This window comes from Choloepus didactylus, chromosome 20, assembly GCF_015220235.1.
Source record: "Choloepus didactylus isolate mChoDid1 chromosome 20, mChoDid1.pri, whole genome shotgun sequence".
NCBI lineage: Eukaryota > Metazoa > Chordata > Mammalia > Pilosa > Megalonychidae > Choloepus > Choloepus didactylus.
The window spans coordinates 52,526,663-52,539,906 of record NC_051326.1 but is presented as its reverse complement, the minus strand read 5'-3'; positions in this window follow the sequence as shown (position 1 = coordinate 52,539,906).

Below are 13,244 nucleotides of genomic sequence, written 5' to 3'. Positions count from 1 at the left end.
TGAGTTTTTGGCAAATGAAGATGAAAGAAAACACATCTCAAACATGGCAAATCCTTTGCTTCAAATAAATGATCTCCAAGAGAATTGACACATCATTCAACAGAGTTCCCCACTTCCTTCTATGTATTGTTACTGATGATGGTTATTGTAACACTGCAGGCCAGGAATAAGCTTTTGTTTATTTCCTTCTGTCTCCCCAAACATCCTCAATTAAGGCAGGTTTATCTCTTCAATTTTCTAAATATTTACTGTGTGCTTTGGCTCCCATGCCTTTATTCATTTTATTTCTAATCCTGAAAAATTTTTTCTCTACCCTTCACTTGCTACATAGCCAATTTTTGTCCACCTTTGATGGGGACAGAGCTTTCTTCTTATTCACATCTATATCCTCAGGACAGAGGATAGAATTCTCCCATAAAGAGATACATAAAAAATGTTGGATGGACAGATGGACAGATGGATGATAGATGGATGGATGGCCAGTTCAAATCCCTTGTATATTATACTTATTCACAGGTGTCTCTCCTTCACAGATTTCTTCTATCTTTATTTATCTTTTCCAAAACTGTTGGCACTGACCTGTTAAGCTGTTTGTTTTCTTCCAAATAAAAATCTAAACTCTATCGGTAAAGCTATGTTTTATAAATCTTTATAAATTTGTTTCGCTAGCAATGCAATGGAAATATAAATAAACCAATAATAATTTATGGGACTCTAAAATTTAGTTTTGTTGATAATAAACTTTTGTATATACCTGACTGCAGTATACTTTCAGATACATCTTCAAATTTTATCTTCATATATGTGTAATAAATGTCTTATTATTTTCCCCATTTAACAGTCACAGAATCTTGAAGTTTCTGTGGTTTTACTATGTGACACATTCTGGGATAGCAGTAGACTATATCATCTTGAACAAGAAAGACATGACATGATACTTGATTTAATGGTTAAATGTGGAAAAGAAAAGAAAACATGAACAAATAATTTTGTGTTAGATATCTTCTACTTGCCCTTTTAGATTTATCCTCCACACTTCTCCACCTTTCTCCACCAAGAGACTCTCTTGTGTAAATTTCATTAAGCCCTCCTTTGCCTTCTGACTTTAGGGTAGATTCAGTCAGCGGGAAATTGGAATAAAGAGAATGAGGTAGAGAGAAATGGAAATCTAAGGAACCAAAGGTCACATCTTCTCTTAGGCAGCCTCCTCAAATTCCAAGCTCTACTAAGAATCTCTTCAATTTTCTTTAGACTTTCTTTAATATTTTCATTAAAATCCTTTGGCTACCTACTGCCCAGTTACAAAGCTGCTTCTAACCTTTAGGTTTCTATTACCACAGCATCCTACTTCCAGGTACCACAATCTGTCTTGGTTATCTGTAGCTGCATAACAATTTATCCCAAAATTTGGTGGCTTAACACAACAATAAACATTTATTATTCCACATGATTTCTATGGGTCAACAATTCAGGTGTGGCTCTGAGCTCCGGTTGACTCATAAAGTTGCAATCAAGGTCTTGGCTCAAGATACACCAAGATGGCAGCATAAGATGCTCCAGGGAGTCACTCTCTCACAGAATCTTTGAACAACTAGCAAAAAACTGGCAGATGTCTCTTCCAAAAACTCTGGAACATAGCTAAAGTTTTGCAGTAACCAGGCAAAGACTGAATCAAGAAAACACAGATACAAGAACAGTAGAAGAAGCTCATGGCACACTTGCAGGCTCCACCCCACCTCATACCCAGTGTGATGTGGAGCCAGTCTGCATTCCCTTTGTGTCTTCCTGGTCCTGTTCCAAAAGGAGCAGAGTAAACCTTATGTGTATACTGGGATGTCTGTATGTGCCTACCAATCTATTGGGTGGCAACCTAAAGACTGAACAAACATATGTTTTATGCACGATTTTTCTGTAAAGCCACAATTTCTCTAAAAATAACAATAATTTAAATATTAAATAATAATTTTAAAATAATAACTTTTAAAGAAAGACTGAACTAGAAACTCATCTTGGGCTCACACTCACTGTACTTGCCATGTTGGCAGACGTAGCTTGAGGATAGTTAAAGCAGTACAAGGAACAATTCAGTCAAAGTGGCCTAGGTAAAAGATTTATGTGCCTTAAATCATTCAAAAGAACACCCAAGAGGGAGAGAAAGGGAGCAATGTGGGCATTTGAATGCCTGTAAGTGAGGAAATTCCTATGGCCAAAAGAAAGCACAAACACGAGACACTTCATGTGGGTGGAAACCTATTTTAAGTAAAAACTTTTGATGAGATTACTTTAGTTAAGGCATGGCCCAGGTGAGTCTTAATCTTCTTACTAGAGTCCTCTACAATGAATGAATACAGAGAGAGAGAGAAAGAGAAGCAAGAAGCTGTAAGCAATGAAACCTAGTAGAAGAGAGAGACCAGCAGACGCTGCTATGTGCCTTGCCATGTGGCAGAGAACCCAAGGATCCTGGAAGCCAGTATACATGGGAAGAAAGCATCACCTTGACAATGCCTTCACTTGGACATTCTCACAATCGCAAAACTCTAAGCTTATAAGCTAATAAATTCCCATTGTTAAAACCAGCCCATTTTATGGTGTTTACAACCTAGAAAACTAAAACAGACCCTAATCTTTGCATTTGCCTTGGGATGATGTTGATAGGAGAGCTAAACTCTGAAGGAGAGCACAAGCCAAAGCAGAGCCAATCTTCAAAGACTGTGAAAGGTGTTTTTGCTTATTTGTTTGTTTGTTTGTTTATTGTTTTTGTTTTGGCATTGATCTGTTTTTGTTAGCTCCTGGCACTGAAGTAAACCTGTGACATCTCTCTAGCTAGATACAAACTTAGGAAATAGACAGCTCAGGGACTAAATCCCAGAGTGAGTATCAGAGCTGTATTGAAGGTGACTAGGATTGAAAGGGCATGTTTCCCACAGATTAGCAACACAAATATAAATAGGTACTTGAATGATATATTTCTAAGGTATGACACTAGCACAGGGAGTTGAAAACAAGAAGGGTATATTGGGAAATTATATATTTATATATGTGTACGTGTATGTGTATATATATATATACATATATATATGTGTGTATATATACACATATATATATATATCTAACTGCAGAGCCCCAACATATCTGAAGCAAATATTGACAGATTTAAAAGGAGAAAGAAAAGGTTCTACAGTAATATTTGGAAACATCATCACTTTCAGTAATGGATAGAAGATCTAGAGAGAAGATCAGCAAAGAAATAGAAGACTTGAATGGCACTCTAAACCAACTAGAACTAACAGACATATAGAACACATACTCAACAGCAGCAGGCTACCATTCTTCTCTAGTACACGTGGATCATTCTCCAGGTCTCCATATAGACCATAAGGTACACTACAAAACAAGTCTCAATAAATACAAAAATATTGAAATCACACAACATATCTTCTCTAGCTACAACAGAATGAAGCTGGAAATCAATAAGAGAGGAAGAACTGGAAAATTCACAGATATGTGGATAATAAAGAACAAATCAGTCAAAGAAGGGATCATAAGGAAAATTAGAAAATATCTCCAGGTGAATAAAAATGAATAAAAAACAATGTTTTATATTCCTGACTGCTAAAACAAATACCATATAATGGTTGGCTTAAACAATGAGAATTTATTGGCTCACAATATTGAGGCTAGAACAGGTCCAAAACTGAGGCTTAAACAAGGTGATACTTTCTTCCTGAAGACTGTGGTATTCTCGGGTTGGCTGCCAGTGATGCTTAGCTCTTGGCTTTTCTCTCACATAGAAATGCAATGGTAGCCTCTGCAGGCTTCTCTCTGTGTGACTTTCATTCTGCCTATAAAGGTCTCCAGTAATGTGAATTCAATTCCATCCTGTTTCAGTGGGCCACACCTTAACTAAAGTAACAACTCAAAGAGATCTTATTTAAAGTGGATCTACACCCACCAGAATGTGGTCCCAAACCAAGAACATGTCCAAAATGGAGTACACAATTCAATCCACCAGAGTTGATTCTCTGGACCCCCAAAAGACATGCTCTTCCCATATGCCTTATAACCCATTCTAATCACATTCCAAAACCTTTAAGTCATTTCGGTAACAATGCTAAGTACAAAGTCCCATTAAAATCAGCTGTGGGTGTGGTCTGTTTTGGATACAATTTTGCTCTGTCTGAAGACCTATGAAACCCAGAAAACAAGTTATCTATTTCCAGTATACAATAGTGGGACAGGAATAGGATAAACATTCCCATACCAGAAAGGAGAATTTGGAAGCAAAACAGGGGTCATGGATCCCAAACAATTCTGAAAACTAGCAGGGAAAACTCCATTAGATTTCAAAGTGTGAGAGTCATCTATGGATTGATGATATGTCCTCCAGGCCTGATGGAGCAGCCCTTCCAAGCACTTAGAGAACAGACATGATCTCCTCAAACACGGAAGTAAAGGCAGCTCCAAGCATCAGGATGGCAGCCAGTCTCTCTGCAAATGCAGGAGCATAGATCCCACACTCTCTAGGAAATGTGGTGGCAGACTGGCTTTCTGAAAATGCTGAGGCATATGCCCAATCACCTTAGAGCATTGAAACAGCAGCATTTTCCCTGAACAACTGGGAGCAAGGCCTGCTTCCTCCAAGCATAGAGGCAGACTACCCTTGCCACACACATGGGTGGGCCCATTTTCTTGGTCTAAGGAGATCTCTTTTGCCCAGACCTCTGCTTCCAAGGCTCTGCCCTGGAAGTCATTCTTCCTTCAATTACTCTCTCTCTCTCTCACTTTAAGTCCAGTATGGCAGGGGCTCTGCTCATACAAATTTTGCAAAAATCTTGTCAGCTATGCATGCAGTTCACAGGGGTCTAAACCATCAAACAGAAGTATTCTCCACAGAACCTCCCTGGATAACTGCATTACCCCAATTTTCACTGAAATCACTGATTGGATCAATGTTCAACCATACCCTATTCAGCAAAGGGTTGTTCAATTAAGTCCTCACATGGATCTCTGCTCTCTGGAGACTCAATTCCTGAAAGCTCAGAGAGGTCCCTGATGGAGAAACATCTGGCCTTAGTCTCAGAGCATACTATATGGATAGCCACATAATTTTCCAAACAATCAATTTCTGGTTTCCTTGCACTTAAGAGTTCAGCTCCCAGCTTATCCCTTTCCTCCAGCATTTTATTACAAGCTGCAAGATGAAGCCATGCTGTACTTGCCAAAACTAGCTTAGAAGTCTCCTCATCTAAATATCCAAGTCCATTACTTAAAATTTCCACTTTCAATCTGACATTAGAACACATTTTTTTCCAAGTTTCCTGCTGCTTTTTAAAAAGGATCACCTTTTTTTTTTTCCAATTTCCAATAACACATTCATCATTTCCTTGCCAGTCCTCGATGAAAGTACCTTTAACATTCATATTTCTACATACAGCCACTTCAAAGCAATCTAGGCTTTTTCTATCAAGTGCCCCAGAAGTCTTCCAGCCTCTACTCATTCCCCAATTCCAAAGTCATTTCTACATTTATAGGTACTTGAAATAGCAGCACCCCACTCCTGGTACCAAAAACTGTTTAGTTTCCTGGCTGCTAAATAAATACCATACAATAGGTTGGTTTAAACAATGAGACTTTATTGACTCATGGTTTTGAGGCTAGGATAAGCCAAAAATTGAAGCCTCAGCAAGGCAGTTCTTTCTTCCCAAGACAATGACATTCTGGGGCTGGCTGTCAGAGATCCTTGGTCCTTGGCTTCTCGGTCACATGGCAATGCACAGGGCAGATTCTCTTGGTTTATCTCTCTTTCTGACTTTCATTCTTCCTATAAAGGGCTCCAGTAATGTGAATTCAGTTTCATCTTGTTCAGTGGGGCCACACCTTAACTCAAGTAACATCTTGAAGAGACCTCATTTATAACAGGTCCACAACCAACTGGGTACACAATTCAATCCATCATACAAACATACAAAAATGTATAGAATGCAGCAAAGGCAGCTATGAATACTTACATTAAAAAGGAAGAAATGTTTTAAATCAGAGATCTAACTTCACAACAGGAGAGAAGCTAAAAAAATAAGAGCAAACTAAACCCAAGGAGAGTAGAAGGAAGGCAAAAACAAAGACTAGATCAGAGATACATAAAATAGAGAATTAAAAACAAAAGAGAGAATCAACAAAACCCCAATTTGTTCTTTGAAAAGATTGATAAGATCAACAAATCTTTAGCTGGACTGACAAAGAGAAAGAAAAAGAGAGGAGAAAAAACAACCAATATCTGAAATGAAAGGGGAAGCACTACTACTGACCCAAGAGAAATGAAAAGTATGAGACAATATTATGGACAAATGTATGCCAAAAAATTGGATGACCTGGATGAAATGGACAAATTCCTAGACACATGCAAACTACCTACTACTCAGGAAAATACAGATGATCTCAACATATAACAAGTAAAGAGAATGAATCAGTCAAGCCCAGATAATTTCACTGAAATTATGCCAAACATACCAAGAGGAATTAATACCAATCCTGCTCAAACTCTTACATGAAATTGAAGAGGAACACATCCTATCTCATTCTGTGATTCAATCATCACCCTAATACCAAAGCCAGATAGAGATATCATAAGAAGAGAAAATTACAGAGAGATATCCCTTATGATTATAGATGCGCAAACATCCTCAAAAAAAAATCCTAGCAAACCAAATCCAATAGCACATAAAAAGAATTATAATGCATGATCAAGTAGAATTTATCCCAGATATGTGAAGATTGTTCAATATAAGAAAATCAATTACTATAATACAGTACATTAATAGAATGAAGAAAAAACCACATGATCATTTAGATGCAGAAAAGGCATTTGACAAAACCTAGCACAGCTTCTTGATAAAAACACATAGAAAACTAGGAGTATAAGGAAACTTCCTTAACTTGATAAAGAATATACATGAAACACCCACAGAAAAATCATACTCAATGGTGAAAGACTGACAGCTTTCTCTCTAAGATCAGGCAAAAAGCAGTGATGTCCACCATCACCACTATTACCCAATATGTGGTTACAATTAGGCAAGAAAAAGAAATGAGGCATCCAAATTGGAAAGGAAGAAGTAAAACATTCCCTATTTGCAGATGACATGGTCCTAGTTATAGGAAATCCTGAAAAATGCACAACCATTCTGCTAAAGCTAATGAACTAATTCAGCAAAGTGCTGGCTATAAGGTCATCATGAAAAACTCAGTAATGATCATGAAAGTAAAAGACAAACTATAAAGTGGGAGAAAGTCTTTGGAAACTACATATCTGATAAGAGTTTATTACCCAAAATATATAAAGAAATCAAACAACTGAACAACAAAAAGACAAACAACACAATTTAAAAATGGACAAAATACTTCAAGACATTTCTACAAAGAAGTTATGAAAACGGCCAAAGAGAACATGAAAAGATGTTTAACATCATTAGTCGTTAGGGAAATGCAACTCAAAGCCACAATGAGATAATTTTTCACACCCTCTAGAATGGCTACTATTAAAAGAAAGTGAAAACTGATAAGTATTGGAGAGGAAATAGGGAAAACTGCATGTGACAGGTGTATATTGGAACTGTATTTTCTGCATGATTTTTTTCTTAACATACGACTTCCCTTAAAAAAATGTAGAAATATAATTAAAATATAACAAAAACAAAAAAAAAGATCTTGGTTCAGGCTACAGTCATCTGAAACCTTGACTGGGATTGGAAGATCCACTTCCAAAATTAATCACTTGCATTGCTGCCAAATTTGTGCAGGTAGTTGACTGCAAGTCTCAGTTTCTTACTATATAGACCACTCCATAGGTACTTGAATGTCTTCCTGACAGAGCATCTGGTTTCCTGCACACTGAGTGATTCCAGAGAGCGCAAGGCAAAAGATGCAGTGCCTTTTGACTTGGTCTTGGAAGGCACGCACTGTTATGTCCACATTATGCTGTTGAGCACATAGATCAGATTACTTACTGTGGGAAAAGAGTATATCAGGGCATCAAATATTGGGGGTGAAGGTTGTTATAGGCCACTTTTGAGACTACATGCAATAGGAATCTCATGTCCTAACTTTCATTCAGGTGAAAGAAGTGACAGAAGAGAACACTTTAATGGAAATAAAATTTTTTTGCAAGGATTTCCCCGTGGCAAGTGCATGATAGATTATATTTGGGTCCTAAATCCTTGTTTTACCTCTTTCCTGTTATCTCCCTTTTTCCTTTTCCTCTTACAACCAGATTGTCAGCTTTTTTCTCTTCATCTCAGGGTGCATATACTGAGACAATAAAATTAGTCTGCATGTGATCTGGGAATTTGCTTTCCATAATCTTAAATCCAAAAATGGAGAAAGATATTCTGGGTAAAATAAGTCTAGGAAAAGCAGGGAAAATTCAGACTCTCCCACACTCCACCAAACTACAAAGAGATGTAAGAAGTGATACAGAGTAAATGTGTGAGCTCCAAAAGCAGTAAAACTCAAACATTGCTAACTACAAGTGCTACCCGAGAGGCAGCAAAACCTGACAGGAAAATATTTTATGGTCAGTCTAGGCTAACAAGAACACCCAATCATAGCATAGAAGCAAAAGAGAAAGTCTCAGGCTGAAAGTAAGTTGTGTATCAGTAGAGAACTGCCAGAATCTAGAATACCAGTAGGATACTGAGGGAGATATCTCAAACCTAAGCTGTGTGCACTGATGCCCAAGGACCAAAAAATCCACTGCTTTGATGTCTTGTCACTATATAAGACAATTGGAGGACTGGGAACCATAGGTAGAACTGATTTGGTTTTTTTTGCCCCATGGAATGGGAACTCAGAGTCAAAAATTAAACTGAACACCAGAAAATAGTTGCATTTATTGAACATCTGCATTTATATGGACAATAACTACACAGGCTCCATTTTGGAGAATAGACTGTGTCATCAGTTAACACAGCCAGGCTGTGATGTGGTCCCGACCCTAGTAATGGTAAGGGAAATGTCTTGTTTCAAATACTCACTATCTTGAGAAAAATAGTTCACCACAAATGCTTTTTGAAGCATGTTCATCTAGATATTAGAAAAATTTGGTAATTTTAAAGTTTCTACGTGATACCAGATGCACTCAGATACCTAAATAATTGCTTTTCCTATAGGATCTCATAAAGTTCTTCTTTTGTGGGAGACTAGGATGGCTACAGAAGTCTGGACAGGGTAACTTAAATTCATAAAGAATCTACCTCCTTGTTTCAAAATCTTCTGCATCATTCAAACCCCAGTTGACAGACCACCTCAGCCATGATATCGTCCTCAATTCTCCATGTCATAATCAACCTATTTCCCCTCTGCATTTCATAACTCTTTGTATTCCACTTGCAAGTTTTGTCAGCCTGTGTATATTTCCCTGTCTAGGCTGTTTGATTCTTGAGGTCACAGCTATTTTCTTTTCATTTCTGTTGATAGAAACAGTGATTCAAACTTAACAGACAGCTGAAAAACTATACTTTCTTAAATGCGGTCAAAAACATGAAATTGACACCCTTACCAATCTCCTTCTAAAAATCCTATTTGTGATGTTCTTCCCTTCGTATCCACACTTCACCATATCCTCCCCCACAGTCACAGCCCCCCTCCACACCCCCTGCACACACACAAACACTTCTCATTGAAGAAGAATTTTTCACATCCAAAACCAAAGCCTTCTCTCAGGAAAAGTTCAATTACAAGTCATCTGCATGTTTGTCGCACATAGTAACTCATTGTGCCTATCCTAGGAAGACATATAATGCAACTACATAAGTCTGGGTTCAAAGCAGAACTCAGCCACTTACCAGTTTACCATTACCAGTATAATGTCAGGTTACTTAATCTCTGACTTCATTTCCTAATCTGTAACACACAGATAATAAAAATTCCAGATAGTTGCTTAATCATCAAATGAAAAATGTTGCACAATGTCTAGCTGAGAGAATAGGCCAGCTTAGATTAGACCCTCAGTCGATTCGTAGAGCATTTTACTGCCTGGCCATTGTTGATAGTGGTATATCCTCTTCTTGAATTCTATCGTAAGGTCAGTGAACTATATTAAGCGCTGGCTGATATGGTGAGAAATGTAGCCAGAAACTTTTGTTTCATTCTCCCTCCTACAACAGGATCTGCAAGTAGCCAAGAAGCACAATCAGTGGACAGTAGCACATTGTGCTCCAAAACACTTCTCATCCTGAGATCTCAAACCATATATTTAAGAGGGAACCTGAGTTACAATATGAACTCCACAGCTGCACAGTCAGAAACCTTGAACAGAGCTGCCTGCCAGATTCACACAAAATCAAGACTAGACCCAGTACTAAAACTCCTCACTCCTCCACCCCAGTTTCCTCAAGCTGCTCCAACTAAATATAAACTTTTAGCAAACATCCAATGAATTCCCTGATTCACTTTTTTCATGCAGCTATGCAAACATGGAGCTTGATTTTGTTTTCGTTAAGAATAGGGCAAAGACCCTCCAAAAGTAGTAAATCAAGTAAAATTATTTTAGTTACCAAGGCTTTCTCCATGAAACAATAAGACAGCAGTTGAAAGGCTCAGCCCCTTAAAAATAATTAAAAGCAGACATGTGGAAAACTCTAGCTACTGAAGTACTCATAGTCATATGCTCCAGCAACGTGTTCTATGGCTAGACAAGCCTTAGCTAAAAAGTACAATTAAGGAATCTTTTTCATTTTCTTTAAACAGAAGCTTATCACCCATGAACATGTAATACAGTGTCCAACAGTAATTTCCTTTTTTTTTTAATTTCAGCAAGTTAATGTCAACACATGTTATTAATTTTTGCTACCAAGCCAGTCTTAGTGGGGAGCCTGGTAGCATGTCCAACCAGAGTTTAATGAGCTGGTGCTTGTTCAACAGCACACATATCACAATGACACCAGATGGGCCCATTAAATGTCATCTTCCCTATTTTTTGAAATGTAGAAAGGTTGTTCCCCGCCCCACCTCCCCCCCCCCCCACCTCTCTGGCACATTGCTCAATTTCTAAAACATTTTCTCTTGTTTGATCCTATCAATAAACTTTCATGGATTCTGCAAGACCAGTATTTATCTGGTTGTAATCTTGGAGCATTAGCATCAGGCAGCCTGTCTGATGCTAATAGAACCTATATTGTTTCTATTTTCATTCTGAAAACAACAGTAACATCAATAATAACACACATATTCTCTCTCTTTCCCTCCCTCCTTCTCTTTCACACTTTCAGTTTATTTACTTCTAATCCCTTCACTGATGGGGAAACAATCTACTGTGGATTAAGTATATTTCTATGATATGACAAGCCAATTTTTTATTTTATCCAAAGTGCTAAAGCCATATCAATATGTACATTTTTAAGAAGACTGGCTTTTCTATGACGCCTAATTAAAGTTGTCAGTGGCTTTTTAATCATGGTCCTTTTAAAGCTAAAGAAATATGCATACCTTTGGGCACTTAGAAAATCTACTTTAAATTACAGAATAGCAACAAGTTTCCAGCAAGTGGTTCTAAGGGTGGTTTTTAAACAAACAAATAGCAAATAAAATTGGCCTTTGGCAGCTTTTAAGTGCACATGGCATTGAATTCATCCATTCAACAAAAAGTAACTTGTTGACAGTCTACTATGTGTAGATTTGGTGGTGGTACAAGGACGAATAATAATTTATAGGCCATGATTTCTGGTCTCTTCAGGAACAACTATCCAGAATAGAGGAGGCCATGCTCAAGGGCAGTAGTTAAAGTGGGATATAGTGTATTCTGTAAGTATTTGTCATTTTACTGTGATCTTCCCCATGGCCCCAAAGCACCTGTGTTTCCCTTTATCACTATATTTTTGACATTGTATAGTGGTTGTTTATTTTCTTTCCATCTGCTTAGACAGTTAGCTTTTTAAAGGAAGGTACATTGTCTCATTCCCCTGAACAAAGTGGCTGGCAAAAAGTGAGTGATGATGATAGATAGATAGCTATAAAAGAATGAACTATATATATATGTGTATATATATATATTTATCTCAGTGGGGAAACTACTGGTGATCCCATCCAGAAGCAATATTGTCTATAATGTCGTAAGAAGTCACCATTAGCTAGCTAGATTGACTAAAAGGAATACATTTTCCACAGGTTCTCCACACCACCGCAAGGTGTCCTTCCTACCTATGGTGAGTTTATCTGGAAATATAGATACTATAAGGACAACACACCAAAGACTAGGTCCTAAGGCACTGGAAAGACTCTAAACAGTGAATCAAAAAGTGAGTTGGAGTATCTGTGATTTAGACTGAACTTTACCATACATTCCATTGATTCATTTATTATTGAAGGCCACTCTGCTCAAAGCACATGTCTACCATGGACAAAGTCGGGACTGTTGGTCCAAGCAAGAGATATGGAGGGTGAAACCTCAGGGTGAACTGGTCAAACAGGGTGTAAGTCATTCTACAGAGGAACTGTTGGAAGATTAGGATAAAGAAGAAGCCAAGGGCCAGATCGTACATCATTCTTGAGGTATTTTTTTTCCTAGTAAAGTGAAGATTCAGGCTAAACCATTATACTTGCTGTGTATCAAAAATTTTCATAGAAGTGCAAATGCATGCATACACTTATTACTAAACACAAATCAACTTTCTAGATTGTTTAGACCCTACTCTAAGAATCCTTGAAGGTTTTGGGTATAACTCTCATTGCAGAGAAAGAATAAGCAACCATGTTGAAAATGATGACAATCATCATAGCTATCCACAGTCCTTACTCTTTGTTAAGAACCATTCTAAAATATTTGCATATATTTACTCAGTGAATTCTGAAAACTGTAAAAGACATTTAAAACTCTATTATTAATTCCATTTTATACATGGGGACTTGTTCACAGACAGAAAGACTTACTCAAGGTCCAAAGGTAGAAAGCTTGCAGAGTTTAGATTAAAACATGGGCATTTGATTTCAGATCACTACCATACTACACGGCCTACAATTTAGAGACTCATGTTTCTAAATTCCTGATGTAACTTTAAATTTATCAATTGTAACTTTTAGGAAAAATAAAAAGAAAGTAATACTCTTTGCATAATCTTAATTTAACAGGTAGGATTCAAGTCAGATATTAGCTCATTATAGAAGCCAATAAAGTTGAAAACAAGGGACTGGTTTGTTTTATACTTTTCAACATTTTACATGAGTTTTTAATCTACTAAGTGGTACTTCATCAA